This window comes from Megalobrama amblycephala, linkage group LG1, assembly GCF_018812025.1.
Source record: "Megalobrama amblycephala isolate DHTTF-2021 linkage group LG1, ASM1881202v1, whole genome shotgun sequence".
NCBI classification, from domain to species: domain Eukaryota; kingdom Metazoa; phylum Chordata; class Actinopteri; order Cypriniformes; family Xenocyprididae; genus Megalobrama; species Megalobrama amblycephala.
This window is the reverse complement of record NC_063044.1, coordinates 13,624,664-13,644,747: the sequence shown is the minus strand read 5'-3', so window position 1 is coordinate 13,644,747 and position 20,084 is coordinate 13,624,664. Positions and strand designations below refer to the sequence as shown.

Below are 20,084 nucleotides of genomic sequence, written 5' to 3'. Positions count from 1 at the left end.
TAGACATTTAAAGCATCAAAACCAACAACATGTATGTTCTATACCCTATCCTATCCAATCCTATGGATCAGGGATGGGCAGGTTTGGTACTGGAGGACCACTGTCTTTCATCCCTAATCAAATACACCTGCCTGTAATTTTCAAGCATTCCTGAAGACTTAAGGCCGATTTATATTTCTGCGTCACGTGTACGCTTGTAGGCACGGCGTAGGCTGCGAGTACCACGCATAACCTACGACGTAGCCTGATGTGCAACATCTCTGTGCTATAATATAACACGTCAATTCTACGCAGACCGCAAGCGCTGTGATTTGTCTGTTAGAATCCCTCCCTGGTGTTGGTGTGGAGCAATCGGAGAAGAGCGAGTGTGTGGCAAGGGGGGCGTGGTTCAGCAGCGGGAGAGAGAGGCAGGAGACTAGCGGTGCTTAAAGGTGCTACAGAGGATGTTTTCAACGACTGAGAAACCAAAGACTGTTAATGAGTTTTTGAAATAAGTGCATGCGTAAGAACAACCCCCCTCCTTCAGCTCATTTTGAGGGAACGCCTCCCAAAACTCGTGCACGAGTATTGGAACACAAGTGTTTGTTTACCACCGGCATTCGCTGTGTCTTGTTAGTGGTTTCATTATGTCGGACTCACCGCAGGGAACTCATAATCTGCAGTTGTTACTCCTGACAAAAAAACGTCTCTCACAAGGAACGTAATGGCAGTGATTGACAAGCCAGAGGGCCAATCGGTTACGCAATGATCACACAAACGATTGGCTGATGTTTTTAAGGCCCTACCTCGATGATGTATATTAATATTATTCCTTTCAGTGCACCTAATAAATAGTCTTTTATCAGTTAGTAAAGACAGTTTCAAGTAATACTGCAAAAATGTATAAAATAAAACATCCTCTGTAGCACCTTTAAGAAGGTCAAGTGCAAATGATAAACACCTGTGTCTCATTGCAGTAATTGACATGGGGAGACCAGATAAAGCCACCAGGGAAAAAGAAGTGGCTGAGAGAGAAGCTGTGTCTCACTTCGAAGGTTGCATCTCCGGAGGTCGCATTCGAAGTTTGCATACATCATTGAGATTGTATCATTTCAGAAAAGTAAGTAGGACTCTCCGAACATGACCTTGGAATGCGTCCTTCTTTCACAGGAATTCAGAGGATGCATGAGGTGTATCCTTTGCTGCTGCAGATAGCCCACAATCCTTTGCGTCACTGTTAACAACCATCATTTATTTGAAAAAAAAAAAAAAAAAATGGTGGCGTCGGCAAATGTACATAAAAGCGAAGATGTGTTAAATATAAGTAGTTTCATGCTTGTTTTTGTTTTAAACTTTGTTCTTCCTATCCTCCTCCTTTGTCTCTGTGACAGATATCTGTTGAACAGTTGAACTGAAGCCAGTTCCTCAAGCAATCAAAATAAAAACTAAAATATAAAACAAATACATTTTCTTTTCAAATTACATACAAATTCATTAATAATTTTCATTCATTTGCTGAGAGTGCAACAAGGCTGCCGTGAATGTGTTGGCATAGCAACGATATACTTCCTGTTTCCTTTCCTGCCTGTGTGTCCTACGAAGGACGTCTTGTTTAATTTTGGCTAAGGACACTCCATATACCGCATCCTTCACAGGATTTGTCCTCTTGATCCGAAATTAAATGAAATGACACACAGCTACTGACTGACTGGACACTCGTGGAGACTGGGAGACTGGAGGCTGGAATTTGATTACTATGTTTACAGCTTTATGTTGATTAGGTTTTGGGAGCGCAGAGACCAGACGCACAGACTACTGCGCGGAGGCACGGGTGTAGGTGCGACACAGAAATATAAATCAGACTTTACTGTTAAATTTTGGGGTTGGGTTAATTTTTTCCAAGTGTGTTTGATCAGGGATGGAGCTAAACTCTTCAGAATAGTGATAAAAAAATTTTATTGTCAATATTATGAAATCACAATTATGACAAAAACATTTTTTTTAATCAAAGTTTAGCAATTTTTTTGTTTCTCAAAAATGTTGATTTTGAGGATTATTTTTTTTCCATTTTCTAAGTAGGGTCTCATCATAATGTAACAATATATAAAACTGATTTTTATTACAAAAAATACTAAACTTTGACAAAAAGTAGCTTTTATTGTTATAATTGCGATTTCATAATATTTAGATATAAATCCAACTGAACAAAACTTGTGAAAAGACGTCTTTCAGTCAAATAGCAAATAGTGGAGCTCTGCAGCATTTACTGGTAAAAGTGATTTTTTTACTTTTAAAACTGCATTTTCCAAAAGATGGGCAAAAATCTTACACTAAACCATGTCAAATTGTCCATTACTCCCATTTTTTCTGTAATTTAATTACAGTTACTTCTGATGTAATTGAACTAAATACTGTGTTTAGAACAATTATATATAATAAAATAGTGGATTTAACATCAAAATTATGGCTGTCAATAGATTAAATTTTAATCAATTAATCATGATTAATCTCACACTTATCGTGAAATTCCTATGACGTAATATAGCGCGACCCGGACGTATAAAAGGAGCGCCTGGAGAAACAGAAGACATCTATCATCTTGAGGGACTGTTCTGCAGGCAGGCAGCCCGAAACATGGCAAGGAAACGCAGAGTCTTGTTCCCTGTTCTCAGGGAACCATGGTTACATACGAAACCCGAGACGTTCCCTTTTGAAAGGGAACTTACTCTGCGATTGCAAAAAACGCTATGGGGAACGATATACCCACACCACCATGCTTGAGGAGAGTGCATACCAAAAAATATGGCTGACAAATGTCAAGCAGTTTCGAAGGAAATGCTTAGCAACTCACCCTCAGGTCACACCAGGCTGTCAGTGACGGCATTCCCTATGGCCAACAGCCCAAGCTGAGCCTACAGAAGGCCTTCCTCTATAGAGAGAGAAGGCCTAATAAGGCCGCTAGAGCATCTGAGACCAACTTTTCTGCAGACAAAGTGGTCTCTTCTAGGGAATGAGGCCAGGGAAACGAAGGGAACCCCGACCAGTCACTAGAGGGGAATGAAGTCACCCCCAATGCCACCAGGGAGGCCGACATGGTCTATCGTAAGACAAGCTTAGTCTTGGCAAATCCCTGTCTGAACACAGAATCTCAAAAACGCATCCTTCATAGAAGGGAGCGGGTAAAAGTGACTGCAAAAAAAAGAGCAGAACTCAGCTGAGTGCTATGAACCCTCATATTGAGGGGAGTATGATCCACTCATCCTAGGATCTACTCAGCGCTTAATTAATGCACTGAGGAGGCTGTGCACTAAACACCTGATGATTCAGGGGAGCACAAACCAGCCTACGACTGAATCTTAGAAGGAGGCCTAATTGAGGCCTACCACCAATGATCAGCTTAGGGAGCTAAGCACTAGGGCTGGGCGATATATCGCATGCGATTCTCACGCGCATTTCGTCAGTAAAGCCGGTTCCCTGATTACCGCTAAATCGCCATCACCTGCTTTCAAATGGAGCGCCTTTTAATAGACAGAGCCGTAGTTCACGGACAAGCCACGCAAAATCGGGTTCGTTATCAAAGTCGATTCATCTTCGATACTGAACACGATTTTGCGTGGCTTGTCCGTGAACTACGGCTCTGTCTATTAAAAGGCGCTCCATTTGAAAGCAGGTGATGGCGATTTAGCGGTAATCAGGGAACCGGCTTTACTGACGAAATGCGCGTGAGAATCGCATGCGATATATCGCCCAGCCCTACTAAGCACTATTACGTACATTACCCGAGAGGGAAGTACTAAGCTCACCTAACAGGTAGACCATGCAATGGGCACATACTCATGGAGGCCAAGAGGGCCTACAGCATGAAAGTAACTGAATATGATATAGAAGTATATTCAGAAAGTGGCCTGGAGGGGCCACCCTGAACACCTGTCTTGCTGGCAGCAGACAGGCAACTTCAATGGCAGCATAAGAGGCTGCAAAGCGCCTGCATGATAATCTACCCAACACAATCCAATGAGCAGTGTACTCAGTAAAAGCACCTTTTTACTCTTTCAAGCAAGAGGAGTACAACATATAGTCGAGGAAGGCAACAGACATGTGGCATCAGCTTGTGGCAGTGTTTCAAGCACCAGGAAGGGCAAATAACTGAACCATGAGGAGGTTAAATCATCACCTGGGGCCCTGGCCAACCAGAAATGTACTCAATTAAACACTTGTAACACTCCCAGCGAGAGGAGTACACGATTACATACACCAGTATGTTCAAAGGTGGCCCAGAGGGCCTAATACCTGTAAAACATACAGTGTTAGTCTAGTGGCCACGTAGAGACGTGCATCCTGGAGAGCAGAACTCAGCTGAATGCTATAAACCTTCGTATTGAGGGGAGTATAATCCGCTCATCCTAGGATCTACTCAGAGCTTGATTATTTGCACTGAGGAGGCTGTGCGCTAGAAACCCTGATACAGGGGAGCACAAACCAGCCTAGGGCTGAACCTAAGGAGGAGGCCTCATAGAGGCCTACAACCCACAATCAGCTTAGGGAGCTAAGCACTATTACACAAACAACCCCAGCAGGGAAGTACAAAGCTCATCCTAACCGGTAGACCAACTGTGGGCACATAATCATGTACGAAAACCATTTCACCACATTAGAAGGACATTCAATGGTGGCCTGTGAGGGCCACCTTGAACACCTGCCTTGCTGGGCGCAGGTTACATATGACTTAGTAACAGTAGTTAAACTGTAAAGTGCCCACATAACAAGCTACCTAACACAATCCAACGAGCAGTGTACTTGGTAAAAGAACCTTTTTACTCTTTAACTCCCTCGGGTTGGCGGTCACGCCGGCGATACGACCGCGGTTTTTTTCTTACCAGTGTGAAAGAGACTCAAAATACTCTGTCAGTGTTGCACATACAATTAAGAGCTATACACCATTTTAATCTGTTGAATATCTTCTTTTATTTGTGTACACTCAGAGTAAAAACAAAATGTTGTGCTTTTTGCAAAATAAAGAAAACTAACATGATGCGTGATCTCTCGTCTCCCTCTGAACGAACTCCAATCTGATAGTTCTCAGAAAATGAACTGTAACTAAGTGAATACTAATCACAAAAAAATTAGACTCATATCTAAAAAACGTTGAAATGTCAGGTTTTAAATCGTGTAAGTCAAATCGAAAACAAAAATTCTGTGTTTATGTAATCTGTATGAAAAGAGAGCCATGTCAGAAGTCCGTGATTCAGCTCATTATCTGCTAATGCGGCCGCGCCCACGGAGCCAGCGCTATTCAGACGCAAATTCTGAGTCAATACTTGAATGCATCATCTCAATCGTTTATTTATTGCCTTGAAAAGTGTTTATCTGGATGTTAAAGCCATAGTTAGCGACCTCTAGAAGACATACCGTTAGTTCCTGTTCTTCTTTAGATGAATTTGTGGACTAAAGGTGTACAGAGCGCCCTCCGGCTGCAAGTATGAATTGAAAACACAGTATCCAGCGCTCATAGTGATGACAATAAATATTGAATAAATATTATTCCTCTGTATAGAAAATTGACATAAACATATGAGAATCCATCAATATTTCTCCAAATGTGCATGCTTTTAAGCTAAAAGCCTATATGAAATGCCATAGATATAGCATAATTGTTCAGACACTTTGCATCACAGAAATGCATTATATTTTAAAGTATATAATGGAATACCATTATTTTCAATTGTAATATTTCACAGTATTGCTGTTTTTTTCTGTATGTTTGATATACACCATGATGAGCTTGAAACATGATCACAAAGGGTTTTTTCACAGCCTACCTGTCTGAAAGAGCTCATTATTTAGGCAGGTCATTAGAGCTCTTTATGCGATTCTTTTGTCTTCTCAGGTGAGAATCGCCCATTATTCATGATGATTCATGCCTCCACGCATACTGTGTTTCTTGACCAAAGATGTTTTAGAAAATTTAAATCCCTCTATTGTTTTATATGAACAAGCAGGCAGCATAATTTTTACCTCATTTTGAAGCAAAAACTCTAGTCTACAACCTCCAATACCCAGAAGTCTTGTGAACACAGATTTAATATATATTTTTTGGCTTTATTTTTTTTCAATAACCACGCATAAATGTTATTCCTTCAAAAACACAAACACGTACATACATGTTCCTCACATATTATTGTAGCCTAGTTTGTGCTGAATACAGTGTAATGACACTTTTTCCATTAAAGGTGCCCTAGAATCAGAATTTGAATTTAGCTCGGCATAGTTGAATAACAAGAGTTCAGTACATGGAAAAGACATACATTGAGTTTCAAACCCCATTGTTTCCTCCTCCTTATATAAATCTCATTTGTTTAAAAGACTTCCGGAAAACACTCGGATCTCAACATAACACCGACTGTTACGTAACAGTCCGGATCATTAATATGTATGACCCCAATATTTGCATAATGCCAGCCCATTCGACGCATTAGACAAGGAAAGGCAGTATTAAAGGCAGTGTAGGTAAAAAATTTATAAACAACTTTCTTCCAAATTTGTTTAAACTTTCTATATATATCAATGCATAATTAAAATGTAAGTACTCTGATAAAAAGAGTATACAAATCGAGTGACTCTAGACCGTTTAATCTGTATTAAACACAGCTCATTATTTCCATTCGGGACGAAACATAGGATTGGCTTAGGCGACTGTCGCTCTCTCGCAACCATGGCAACCACCCTTTTGCCACACATGACCTGCCCACTTGCGCGCGCACGTTTGATTTGAGGAATTCAAGAGGCACGGATCCTAGGAATACCAAAACAATGGCAGAGAAACAGCAAGCAAAATTCACAGTACCGGCCTATGCAGTTAGTGAAGGCAAACCAGGCAAAAAAAGGAAGACAGTAACAGTACAAGAAAAGGCAATGAACAAAAAGTCTTTGGATAAACAAAGAAATAAAACGCGAGTTAATATCGGCGTGGCTTTCCAGCGATGGCGAGAACTGAGGGAACTCAAGGGGCTGAAAAGTGACTCCTTGATGGCTTTATTTCTGCTGGACAGGTAAATCTTTCTTTTTGTATTTTGATCATACATATTTTTTTGTTTATTTTTTCATGAAGCATGTGTCATTAGCACACGTAGCTGCGTAATATAGCTAACATAACATTACTTAGCGAGCCGTAGTAGAGACGATAAATAATCTATAGGCCTAGCTCAAGATGATAGCTATAGTGTTGAATTGTGCATAATTTTGCTTTAGATAACTAAATACATGTTTAACAGATAGTAGGCCTAACGTTACTCCGCATCTAGGAACTTTTCTTAGAACTATATTTACCCTCTGTCTAACTCTTTTACCATGTTCACCTGTAAGTTTACCTGCACGTTTTTTTTTCGCCTTTGTTTTGTTTTTATATTCTCTACCAATGTTTACTGATGTCTTTATCTTGTATCTGTGTGTGTCATACACACTTTGTTGTGTGTGTGTTATTATTTTGTGTCTGCAATGCAGTTGTGAGTTGATATTTGAGTGTATGTTACTCTGTTTATCTGTAATCAAGACATTTTATAAATGTGATAAAATTGTCTCATCAGAGTCAACAATGCTTTCATCATGGAAACTCTTACATGCAGAACAACGTATATGTTATGAATCTTACACGAAATTCATCTTCATCACAGTGTAAATGATGGTAATGGAAAAACGTGTATCATGCAACCTGTTTTTAGCTTTGCCTTATAGATAACTAGCTCGTTAGCGAATCAAAAAATATATATTTTAAACTTTACCAATATCAATATGCTAGCTTGATAGTTTTATCTTCATAATTATAAAGTTATTTTTATTACATGTGATTCTGACATGATGTCACAGTGACATGATGTCACTGTGCTCCTTCCTCTCCGCTCGTCTCAGGTAAATAATGCGTCTTCCAGCTCAGTGGTCGGAGTCGCGCGTTCATGCGTTTTGGGGGCGTGGCTTTGGAAGGAGCCCAGAAGGGAGGGGTGGAGTGAATGGAAATAATGAGCTGTCTTTAAAACAGTCGTGAGAGGTCTACAGACACTCGATTTTTATACTTTCTTTTTCAGGGTACTTACATTTTAATTATGTATTGATATATAAATAAAGTTTAAACAAATTTTGAAAAAAAGTTTTTTATACATTTTTTACCTACCCTGCCTTTAACGGCTGGATCTGTGCACAGACAAGGTAAGCAAGCAAGAACAAGAGCGAAAAATGGCAGATGGAGCAATAATAACTGACATGATCCATGATATCATGATATTTTTAGTGATATTTGTAAATTGTCTTTCTAAATGTTTCATTAGCGTGTTGCTAATATACTGTTAAATGTGGTTAAAGTTACCATAGTTTATTACTGTATTCACAGAGACTAGAGAGCCGTCGCCATTTTCATTTTTAAACACGTGCAGTCTGTATAATTCATAAACACAACTTCATTCTTTATAAATCTCTCCAACAGTGTGTAATGTTAGCTTTAGCCACGGAGCACCATCAAATTCATTCAGAATCAAATGTAAACAGCCAAATAAACACTGTACTTATGCGATTAGACATGCTGCAAGACGAACACTTTGTAAAGATCCATTTTGAGGGTTATATTAGCTGTGTGAACTTTGTTTATGCTGTTTAAGGCAAGCGCGAGCTCGGGGGCGGAGAGCACGAGAATTTAAAGGGGCCGCAGCCTGAATCGGCGCATATTTAATGATGCCCCAAAATAGGCAGTTAAAAAATTTATTTAAAAAAATCTATGGGGTATTTTGAGCTGAAACTTCACAGACACATAAAAAGACGTTCTACTGCACCTTTAATGGAAACACTATAATTTAAAGTGATGTAGTTACACATTACTTCATGTACTCACTATAGTAATGAGTTAATAATGCTTAATTACAAAGTAACCAGCCCTAAACCCTTGCTCTACAGTAAGTCCACTTGAATGAAACGACTCTGAGTGAATTCAGACACTGAGTGCGTCTGAAGGAAGAGCTGCTGATTTCACAGTTTGTGCTGCTGTTTAATAATCATTTGAAACTGGAAATTCATTCAGCATGTGCAAACCTTAATTAAACCATTTCATGATCAATTAAACAGGAATTTATACCTGAATGATATTATGCTGGAATTAATGGATTCTGTAATATTATCTGTAAGATTATACTTCTGTATATTCTCTATTTCTGTAGAGTTGGACATTTTAATAATGATCAAATTCAGCTTGTGAGAATAAAACCAACCTGTTTGTTCCTCAGTTTCTTCATGTTTCACACTGAATGTTTCTTCAATCTTTATTTCTTCAGTCTCATCTTTAATAAACTCAATCTTTATGTCTTCCAGTCTCCTCTTTAATAAACGCCATCTTTAAGAAGAGAATAATTAACAGAGTTAAAAGTCTTCAATGACCCGTTGGACAAAAAAACACTCAAAACTAACGCTTCAAATTAATAAACTTCATATTTATATATTTATGATCTACATTTGGTATTTAATGAATTATAGATTATATTTAAACGATTACACTTGTGAAAACATGTTTAGTTAGTTTGTTAGTGTTTGTTGTTCTCGTTCATGTTCACTGTTTGAGCAGCACGTGTAGTGATTCACTGAATCATTTCTCAAAGTGTTTGATTCAATTGACTCGGAGTTGAAAAGTTCAGTTTCTCCATCATTACTCTCCAGAGACTGAACTCGTGTTCATGATAAACTGATTTATGACTGATGAAAACATGTTTAGTTAGTTTGTTAGTGTTTGTTGATATATATATATATATATATATATATATATATATATATATATATATAGAGAGAGAGAGAGAGAGAGAGAGAGAGAAATGAGACGCAGGTTTACTGTTTCTCATCAGTTGGATATGAGTTTTACTCACACAAATATCCTTCATTACAGTTAGATAAAGAATCACAATGTTACATTAAATAGTAAATAAACTATTTTAACATCGCTGTTAAAACTATTAAAACTACTAAACTGTTTCTGTCGATTAAAACAGCTTAAATTCTTAAAACAAACCTTTATTCAGCAGAATCACAGCAGATGCTGGAGCGCGGTGCAGTCTTATGACGTCACGTCGTCACTCCAAAATAAAAGTCATGCATTGTCTACAATCACAGAAGTGCATAGAAATCCAACTATTTTACCAGATAATTTTTATATATTAAAATTAAAACAGTGACAAATATGGTACAAAGTTTAAAAGGTTGTATGAGTTCATTCATGTGTTCGAATTGAATACACAATATATATATATATATATATATATATATATATATATATATATATATATATATATATACACACACACAGGGTGTGATTTGTAAAAAAAAAAAAAAAAACAGAGGGGGCATGTTTTGAAAAGGTTTTTTTTTGAAAATTTGTTAAAAAACAGCTATATACTATTTTTTGAGATTTGAAGTATTAGATAGCTTAGATATTTGCACCACTATCTACAATGACACTAATAATTCTTAATTTCTGATAGAAATGCAAAATCAATCGGTAGTTATTAATAGAATAACGAGACACAAACTTTTACAGTCAATCGTGTTTGGCCCCATTTATTTTTGATCACAGTGCACACACATACAAACAGGGTTGCCAACTCTCACGCATCTGGCGTGACACTCACGCTTTCAGCATCAATCTCACGCTCTCACGCACACGCAAGAAATGTCACGCCAAAATCCATTTTTCTCCCCTCTCAATCCGTTACTTTCTGTTGATGACTAGATCACAGCGTTTTAATGACAGGAGAGGAGTTTAAGGCCCACAGCTGTTACATCTCCCTACAACGTTCTCACTGCAGTATTCTCTGATCGTTGATTGGCTGAAAACCTTGCACCTGATACGTCAGTTGCGTGTGAGAAGTTCAGAGAGAGTTCTGAACATAGGTTCGGAGTCGGCACGTGTTAAAGTTTGGAAGACAATCAAGGTAAGCAAATAATAAAATGGTGAGCCTTGTCACTACAGACGTAGCCTTGCCTAATCAGTCTGTGTGCCGAGACTAAGTTACAGACTTCAACTATAGTTGCAAATATTGTCTGACGTGCATTATGATGTGGGCTAGCGAAATTGCTCAATAAAAATAGTCTCATGTAGGGTCCGAAATTAACACCCGCCAAGCGCCAAATGCGGGTAGATTTTCCGTTTGGCGAGCAAATCTCAAAAGGCTATCCGCCACACTGGCGGGTTAATGTTCATACCAAAATATGAAATTTTCAGCGCGCACGAGCAGAGAGAGAGAGCCCCGGCCCCGGCCCCGGCCGCGCGCGCGCACTCAATATACAGAGCGGCCAAAGCGTCAAGCTTCCCCGTACTTTTTGACAAGCGTCTTTGACAAAGCGGCCAGAGCTTCTCAAGTCGGCGGCGGTGTGTACGTACAGTTAACGCTCTATTTGTTGAGGGCGCTGAGGAAAAAGGATATGTGAAGCTTCTGCCACTGGAAGAAGCGGTCGCCGCCCATTTGTGGCCGCGCACCCATCAAAGCAGCGCAGAACGTCTTCAGCACTCCCGGATCGCGCACACTCCGCCGCTGGCCAGGCTGCTTCTGCTTTACACACCATGGCCGTTATTTTCTCGAGAAAAGAAGTTTCTCATAGCGTTTGCAACGCAATACTCGTTCCCTTATCTCTCAGGGAACCGAGGTTACGTAAGTAACCGAGTACGTTATATACGTTTTGTTATATAACAACCGATATGACAACTTTAGCACATTTATCAGCTATACATTCATTCAGTGTTTCCCATTAATGACCCTCTGCTGCCGCCACCGTTTCATAATGAACTGAAAATTTAAAACATACGTTTGCCAACGAACTAAAATCGAAACTGTGATATGGCTTTGTGCCTTTATAAAACAGCAAAAGACAGTGATTAAGTATATATACAGTCTGTCTGTGCTGCGTGTTTTAAAGAGAAGTGAGCGCATTTTCGCACGCGATCAGCTGGTATTGTAAAAAAAAAGTATTGTAAAAAAAAAAGTTTGAACCCTTTTTAATGTCCAGGTCAAGTCAATGCTGTTTCTTTGTTCAATTTGCACACTGTACATGGGTTGAAGCTCTTAATTTTGAGTTTCTAGAGTGCACCAGATTGATGCATTTAACCTTAAAATGTACAAAATTTTCTTCCGGGGGGGCATGCCCCCGGACCCCCCTAGCGGAGGTACATCCAACAAAGTTTTACAAATTACAGTGTCAAATAATGTAGGCTACATTTTCTGAACAAGAATACGACAACAAAAGCTCCTTTCATGTCAGTAAAGCTATTAATAGAAAATTGAAATGTCTTTGGACAAATATAGATTTGGGCTAAGCCCCGAATGTTTACAATGTCTGGCTCTGCCCCTGTCAGGTAACAAAACTGACAAAAAATAAAATAAATTATTTCACCCCAATGATACTAAGTAAACATGGACTGACATTGATTTTTAAAATTAGGGTTACCAAACATTTTCTCCACGCACATGCGCAAACTGAAATTTTTACAAAGTCTCACTCCAGCCAAAGTCCCAAAGTTGGCAACCCTGTACAAACTGTTAGTCCAAAAGTGCGCACATTTGTAGAAAAACACGTTTACCTCAGATTTCATTAGATAGAATATAAGCCGGGCCGTACGCAGGGTTTCATAATTACCCTGGTCAGAAAATGTAGTTTGTTTGGGGGTACGGGGGCATGGTCCTAACAAGGCAAGTCAACTAACACTATACAATTCTTTTGCTTTACTGCATATGGTTACCTAGCTTGTCATCCTTAGAATGTAGCTGTAACATTAGCTCTGCCGCTAACAGCCAAGTTAATGTCGCGAATCTAAAGATAGATAGCATCAACACACTGTAATGCGAGTATTGTACATTTCTTTTTTTTTGTCTGGATAACCGTTCTGCTGTTGGTGTTATGGTGCGCGCGATTTACAGATTTCAGAGCTTGATGTAATTGAAGACTTCAGATGCAAAAGCCTCTAAGTGCCGTCTGAAATCGTCTTCTAAAATGAGTTTTATTTATTTTTTTATCAAGCTCGTTTGTTTAGGTTCAAAAATTTCACATTAATGGCAATTAATAGGTCATTTTCATTGCCATTAAAGTGTCATAACTGAACATAAACATACAAGCTTGATAAAAATGTTCATTTTATAAGAAAAATTCTGATGACACTTAGAGGCTTTTGCATCTGAAGTCTTCAGTTGTAATAAGAAAGAATGTAAAAACGTTTAAGATATATGAAGTATGAAATATAAAATATGTAAACCAATAAATGATCTAATATCAATTAATCATTTCATAGATATCATTTTAAGTATTAATGATATTCAGTAAACATGTTTATCTTCTATCTTATTACTATTTTCACCTGGAATTATACAAAGTATTCAAAATGAGTTTTCCTTTCTTTGTGGTTTGATTAGAGAAGATTCATCCACTCCCACCCACAACTGCAAAAAGTACATAGTGTACGAGAACTGCATCACGGAGTTGTTTAATGTATGTCCAGTCTGCATGAAGGCTGGGGACATTCCTGTCTGTGAAGCAGTGGTGCCCCCATTGCACATTTAGAAGACACTGGAATAGCCAGCCTGTCCTTGGGAGCGTGCCATCTGGAAATCTGCAACTTTCTGCCGCCGTTTACCTGAGTGCTGCATCTTTCATACAAACCGAAAAGGTAAATGATGTGCAACTGTAGTTACTTTAACTGTGAATTACTTAAAATTAGATCAAATTACATGTATTATTTATCCCCCCACACCAACAGGTCTTCAATGCAATGAAGCTACAGTTGTTTAGGTATGAAACATTTCGATGCCATGCCAGAGCTTTCATTGAACCGGCAGTTATTCACCACTGGAAAGTCACACAGGATGTGAATCTGGAGGAAAAAGCGATAGTTGGTGGTGACATGAGAGCTGACTCTCCGGGTATTGATACTTCACTTATATAGTATAGTTTATACAGGGGTTAGATATTGTTTGAAGTTAAAAGAAGTGAACTAAATAAAATGATAGACATAATACCAATTTTGATAATTATTAATTGAATATTGATTACTAACGTAACTAATTGAACAAAAACAGGCCACTCCGCAAAGTATGGCAGCTATACAATGATGGATCTCCAAACTAATACTGTGGTTGACATTCAGTAGGTTCAGGTGAGGTGTAAAAATTGATTTTAACAAAGGTGTTATTGTTTATAATTTTATAAGCAAAGTCTATAATGCATTTTCTGTTAAAATGTTATTGTTCTGTGTTAACAGAGAAATGAGGTTGGTGGTAGCTACCACATGGAAAAAAAGGGCCTGGCAAGGAGTCTAGCATTACTGGAGTCGCGTGGCGTCAACCTTGATTGCATTGTCACTGATCGTCATCCACAAGCACAGAAGTTCCTCAGGGAGAGAAACATAACCCATTACTACAATATCTGGCACATGGCAAAATGTATATTGTCAGTGCTAAAATGGAGCTGATTGACATCTGGCTCAACCTCCGAGCCAGAGAGAATTGCAAAGTGGACCGCGATCCTGAACCATGTTCGAGATGTCCATACACATGAGGATCCTCTTTACCCTTCACATGCTAAGTGTGAGCATGTGATCCGCAAGACAACTGACAAGAATAAATGGCTCCAAGTAGGTATTCAATTTTGTTTGTATGTTAATCAATATACAAGCTAAATGTCAAAACAGTAAACAGACAACTACACAGTTACTTAGTCATTTTCAGAAATTGACCAGAGATCATCGTTGTAATAATCGCTACTGTATCATTTTCTAGTATGATATTGTTTTATTGTCTGCAGATACTCTAGCTTTCAACAAGTTGGAGAAGTTGCTGACAAATAAAAGAATGCTGAAGGATGTTTCAAAACTAAGCCCCCACCACCAAACTTCATCAATGGAGTCTTTCCATGCCGTCATCCTTCGTTTCGCCCCAAAGAATGTAGACTTTCCCTTTATTGGAATGCTGTGCAGGTAAAAGAAAGTTTTACTCAAGACTTTTGTGAATTGTAGCCTGAAATATCTGTCAATATTAACATGTTTTGTCTTGTACTTACAGACTCTACCTGGCTGCTATGCATTATAATGATTATTTTAATTTTAATTTTAATTTTCATCTTTTAATTATAATAACACATTTAATTGCTTTTATTTTTGTTCACATTTGAATTGATCATTAGTGTCTGTCTATTTATACATGGTTTGTTTCTGCTTTTGTTATCGAGGTTTCGTTTATGGTCACTGGCTTTTGTTTGTGTTTTCTTTGTTTTATGTGGACTGATCTGTGGATTTTGACCCTTGCCTGTCTGATTACGTTTATGGATTACCCGATTAAAATTGCATGTGGATCTAACCCTCTCGTCTCTGTGCCATTCCGTGACAATATCAATGAGTGCGAGAGATCACTTCCGTTGTCAGAGCACGATCAGACCTCACTAACCGGATGTGGAGGGCAGTTGGACATAGTGGTGTATTAGAGGTAAAAAATTACATAAATACCGTCTCGGGTTACGTCTGTAACCCTGGTTCCCTTAATAAGGGAATGAGACGCTGCGTAACCACTTTGGGAACGCCTCTGCATGAAACATCTTGAAGCACTTGTGCAATCGAACCAATAGTGTGACGGAACGTCAGAGCGGGTGACGTCACGGACCAGGAAACTATAAAGAACTCCTGAGAACAAAGAAAACCAGCTTCTGATATGGATAAAGCAGAAGCTCACAGGCGTGCAGGGAGTATGGCTAAGCTATGCAGCGTCTCATTCCCTTATTCAGGGAACCAGGGTTACAGACATAACCCGAGATGTCCCTTTCATGGGGGGCTGGATGAGTCAGAGAATACCACAGTGGGCAATTAGACGTCTCTTTCGAGGCAAACAAGTCGACTTCTGCGTGACCAAAATTTTTCCATATGAACTCCACTGCCTCGGGGTGGAGTCTCCATTCCCTGGGCCTCGGCCCCTGCCTCGACAGTGTGTCTGCCCCCACATTTTGATGCCCCGGGATATAGGCTGCTCTCAGGGAGAGGAGCTTCCCTTGGGACCATAGGAGGATCTGATGGGCTAATTTGCACAACTGGCAAGACCTCAGACCCCCCTGATGGTTGATGTAAGAGACCACCGACATGTTGTCTGTTCGAACTAACACGTGGTGGCCCCTCAGGTCTGGGAGGAAGTATTTGAGTGCTCGAAATACAGCCATCATTTCCAGCCGATTTATGTGCCAGGAACGACGATGGTCCTCCCAAAGACCCTGAGCTGAGCGACCACTCATGATCGCCCCCCAGCCTGTGAGAGATGCATCTGTTATTAGCATTATGCGACGACAAGGAGCTCCCAACACAGGACCTTGGGACAGGAACCAGGGCTTCTTCCACATGGCTAAGGCACGAAGGCATCGCCGTGTGACCTTGATCATGCAGAAAGTATTTCCCCTCAGAGAAAACCCCCTGGTTCTGAGCCACCACTGTAAAGGTCTCATGTGCAGCAGGCCAAAAGGTATCATGTTGGACGCAGCTGCCATCAGACCCAACAGCTTCTGAAACTGTTTTACAGTGAGTAACTGACCTAATTTCACCCCTTTCATGGCTGAGAGAATGGAATTCACCGGAGCAGGAGAGAGACGTGCCTGCATCGTAGTGGAATCCCAAACTACCCCTAGATAGTTGGTAGTCTGAGCTAGTAGAAGCACACTCTTCTTGGCATTGAGTCTCAAGCCTAACCTTCTCATATGTGACAGAACTACATCTCGATTTTGAGCTTGTTGCTCTGATTGAGCTAGAATCAACCAATCGTTGATATAATGTAGTACACGGATACCCTGGAGTCTCAGGGAAGCCAGAAGGTGAAGGTGCGGGATGAAAGAGATAGGCCAAACGGAAGAACCTTGTATTGTAAGCTTCGCCCCCGAAAGCAAAAAAAAGAGGAACTTCCAATGTGAAGGATGGATTGATACATGAAAGTAAGCGTCTTTCAGATCTATTGTCACAAACCAGTCCTCGGATGTGATCTGTGTGGTAATCTGTTTGAGTGTAAGTGAGTGTCATCGACATGACAGCCAGTAGCACAGTTCCTCAACAGACCGTCCATACCGGCGTGATGAATACGATCCTCAACTGGATGGAACTGAAATAAATACTTTGATTGTTGCGATCCTATCAGACTTATGATAGCAACCTGATTGTAACAAAGCACTGTTCGCCAGAGGAGAACTGGCCCCCCGACTAAGCCTGGTTTCTCCCAAGGTTTTTTTTTTTTCTCCATTTTAACACCTATTTGCCACTTGTTTGCCACCTGATGTCACCTGATGGAGTTTGGGTTCCTTGCCGCTGTCGCCTTTGGCTTGCTTAGTTGGGGACATTTGACATTTGATATTCAATAGTATTCTTGACATTTATTCAACAGTGCTTCTGATCTGCCTGCATTGACACTATTATTTAAGAGCTGCTGTGCAGCCAAATTATGTACCAGTTATCAATGTAAAGCTGCTTTGACACAATCTGCATTGTAAAAAGCGCTATATAAATAAAGGTGACTTGACTTGTAAGCATCTTGAAGTGAGCGATTTAGCATGCGTAAATCTAATATGGGACGCAATCCTCCATCCTTCTTCGGAACGATGAAGTAACGGCTGTAAAACCCTGACTGTTTGCTGGGAGGAGGAACCCTTTCTATAGCTCCATTTTGCAAAAGTGTCATAACTTCTTGTTCCATAACCAGAGACTGCTGGGGGCCCACCACTGTAGGGAGGACCCCGTTGAACTGAGGCGGGCGTAACCCAAACTGTATTTTGTAACCCTTTTTTATGATTTGCAGCACCCATTGAGAAATATTGGAAAGACATTTACATTCTTCCAGAAATTCTACTAAGGGAACCAATCTCTCAAGACTGGCCTCTGGTGTTTTTTGGGCATTTGACTCGGCGCCCTGAAGCCACGCACCGGCAGGGAACAGCCGAATCAAACACTGACTGGCCCTCCTCAGAGGGTCGGTGGAGACCGTTGCGCCCTGAAGCACACGAGGTGGCAGGGTTGGCAGAACGGCCCCCTGAGGGCACTGAAGAGGGGTTAATTTTATAGATTTTAATACAGGACCCTCTCCTGTAGTCCTGGACTACTGGTGTCAGGACTTCTTCAAAGTCTTCCTGGCGATAATAACAGTCCTCAGATCTGTCTTACCCCGGGAAGGCTTCGATTGTGTTGCCCACCCCGGTCCCCAAGCTTTCTGCGGGGGAGCACGGGTGGCAACACTGTATTTTTGTTGCGCTCTATGCGCAGATGAGGAGCTGCTCGGAGAGAGTGATGAGGGAGGAACCTTTGGAAGGCCGCTGATTGCTTTTTTGCTTCCTGGAACCTCTCGACGACCGAGGTGACAGAGTCGATGAAGAGGCCCAGGGGAGACAGCGGCGCATCCAATAAGATGCTTTTATCTCTTTCCCTGATGTCTGAAAGATTTAGCCATAAATGCCTCTCCGTTGCCACCAGGGCTGCCATAGATAAAGAGAGATAAATCAGTGGCTTTTCGCAGTTCTTGAATCATTTCAAAACTCGCCTCACTGCTCTCATCAATCTCCCCCAGCAGGTCAGCCTGATAAGCTTGTAGAACTGACATCATGTGTAAACACACTGCAGCCTGACCTGCTGGGGCATATGCTTTGCCCACCAGAGCTGATGTTGTTCTTAATGGTCTGGTGGGCAGATAGCTCGCAAGCGTCTCCTCAACACGAGGCATCGTCCCATAGCCACTGTTTAAGTCCCACGATGTTACAAGCAACACACATCTTGTGTGTATCCCCACCCGTGATGAAGCGAGGGCAGGGAGGAACACACTTGATGAACTGCTGTTTGCTTGTTTCTTTCGCCATTATATACGTGTCTTTCACTATATATATATATATATATATATATATATGCTTGGTGGAATGAAAATGCTCTTGCCCTCAGACTAAGAGATATTTTCAGGCTGTATATATAACGGACAGACAACACCAAATAAGACACACGATAACACAGAGTGCTTGCTGAAGACAAAGAAGCTGGCGTTCTTTGTTCTCAGGAGTGCTTTATAGTTTCCTGGTCCATGACGTTACCTGCTCTGACGTCCCGTCACACTATTGGTTTGATTGCACAAGTGCTTCAAGACATTTCACGCAGATGCGTTCCCAAAGTGGTTACGCAGCGTCGATGTTCCCATGAAAGGGAACGTTTGGTTTCTCACACAAACCGATCGTTTCATGTCTTAGAACAGCAATGTGTCGTCACAAGCCGCAGGGTTTAATTTGGATTTTGTTTTTAATTTGGAAATTCAAGGCAAAGACAGCACAACATGGGCTACTAGTGGTCCCAAAGGGAAGAACTTGCCATTCATAGACTCTGGGTTGCATTTCTCTTTGTTGATCTCTCCATAGGAAGCGTAGAAGGGGTCGATCTTCAGGAAGAAGTCTAATCTGGTGGAACATTCCCTTAATGTTGTTGCTAATGGCAATAGAATGTTCCCTGAATCTAAGTAGCACAGCCATTAATGAGGAAGTCAGTGAAGGTCCTGGAAGTAACAGTTCATTGAGGTTGTTTCCTTGAAACTGGAATGAACAGTTGAAAACCACTCTATGTTTCCCATTATGTTCAACAATATGGTGTGAAATATACCAACTCACTGGAGTGTCATCTGCTCCTGACTGCAGTTCAGCAATGTAACCTGCTTGCTCCAGTCACTTAATCTCACCCTGGTAGATAGCCGCTTGATCAGGAGACTTACCCAAAGAGAAAAGGAACTGTGCTGAGCAGGTAAAAAAATTCTTGCGATTTCTGTACTGGGTTACTGGGCCATCACTCATGCAGTGTAGTGTGGTGATTGAAGGATTTTGTTCCCTCAAATTCTGCAGTACTGGTTTGAGGTGAGCCCAGATAGCACGCTCATCATGACGCAAAGAATTTGAAATTGTAACATAGGACTGGTGACTCTTATTTGTGTATGCTACACTTGTGTGAATGGTAGCCTGTCTTCGGTTGCCACCAAAATGAAATGCCTGCACTTCAGTGGCCAATTTGCAGGCATAATTTTCTGAAAAGTCCATGTGGAGTACAGCCTCTTCATCAGACA

General features: G+C 40.5%; 1 protein-coding gene across 1 annotated transcript in view; it reads right to left on the bottom strand.

Moving 5' to 3' along the window:
* Positions 1 to 20,084, bottom strand: part of LOC125263219 (zinc finger protein 271-like) — a 237,334-nt gene that overhangs the window by 141,681 nt on the left and 75,569 nt on the right. The window lies entirely within an intron of this gene.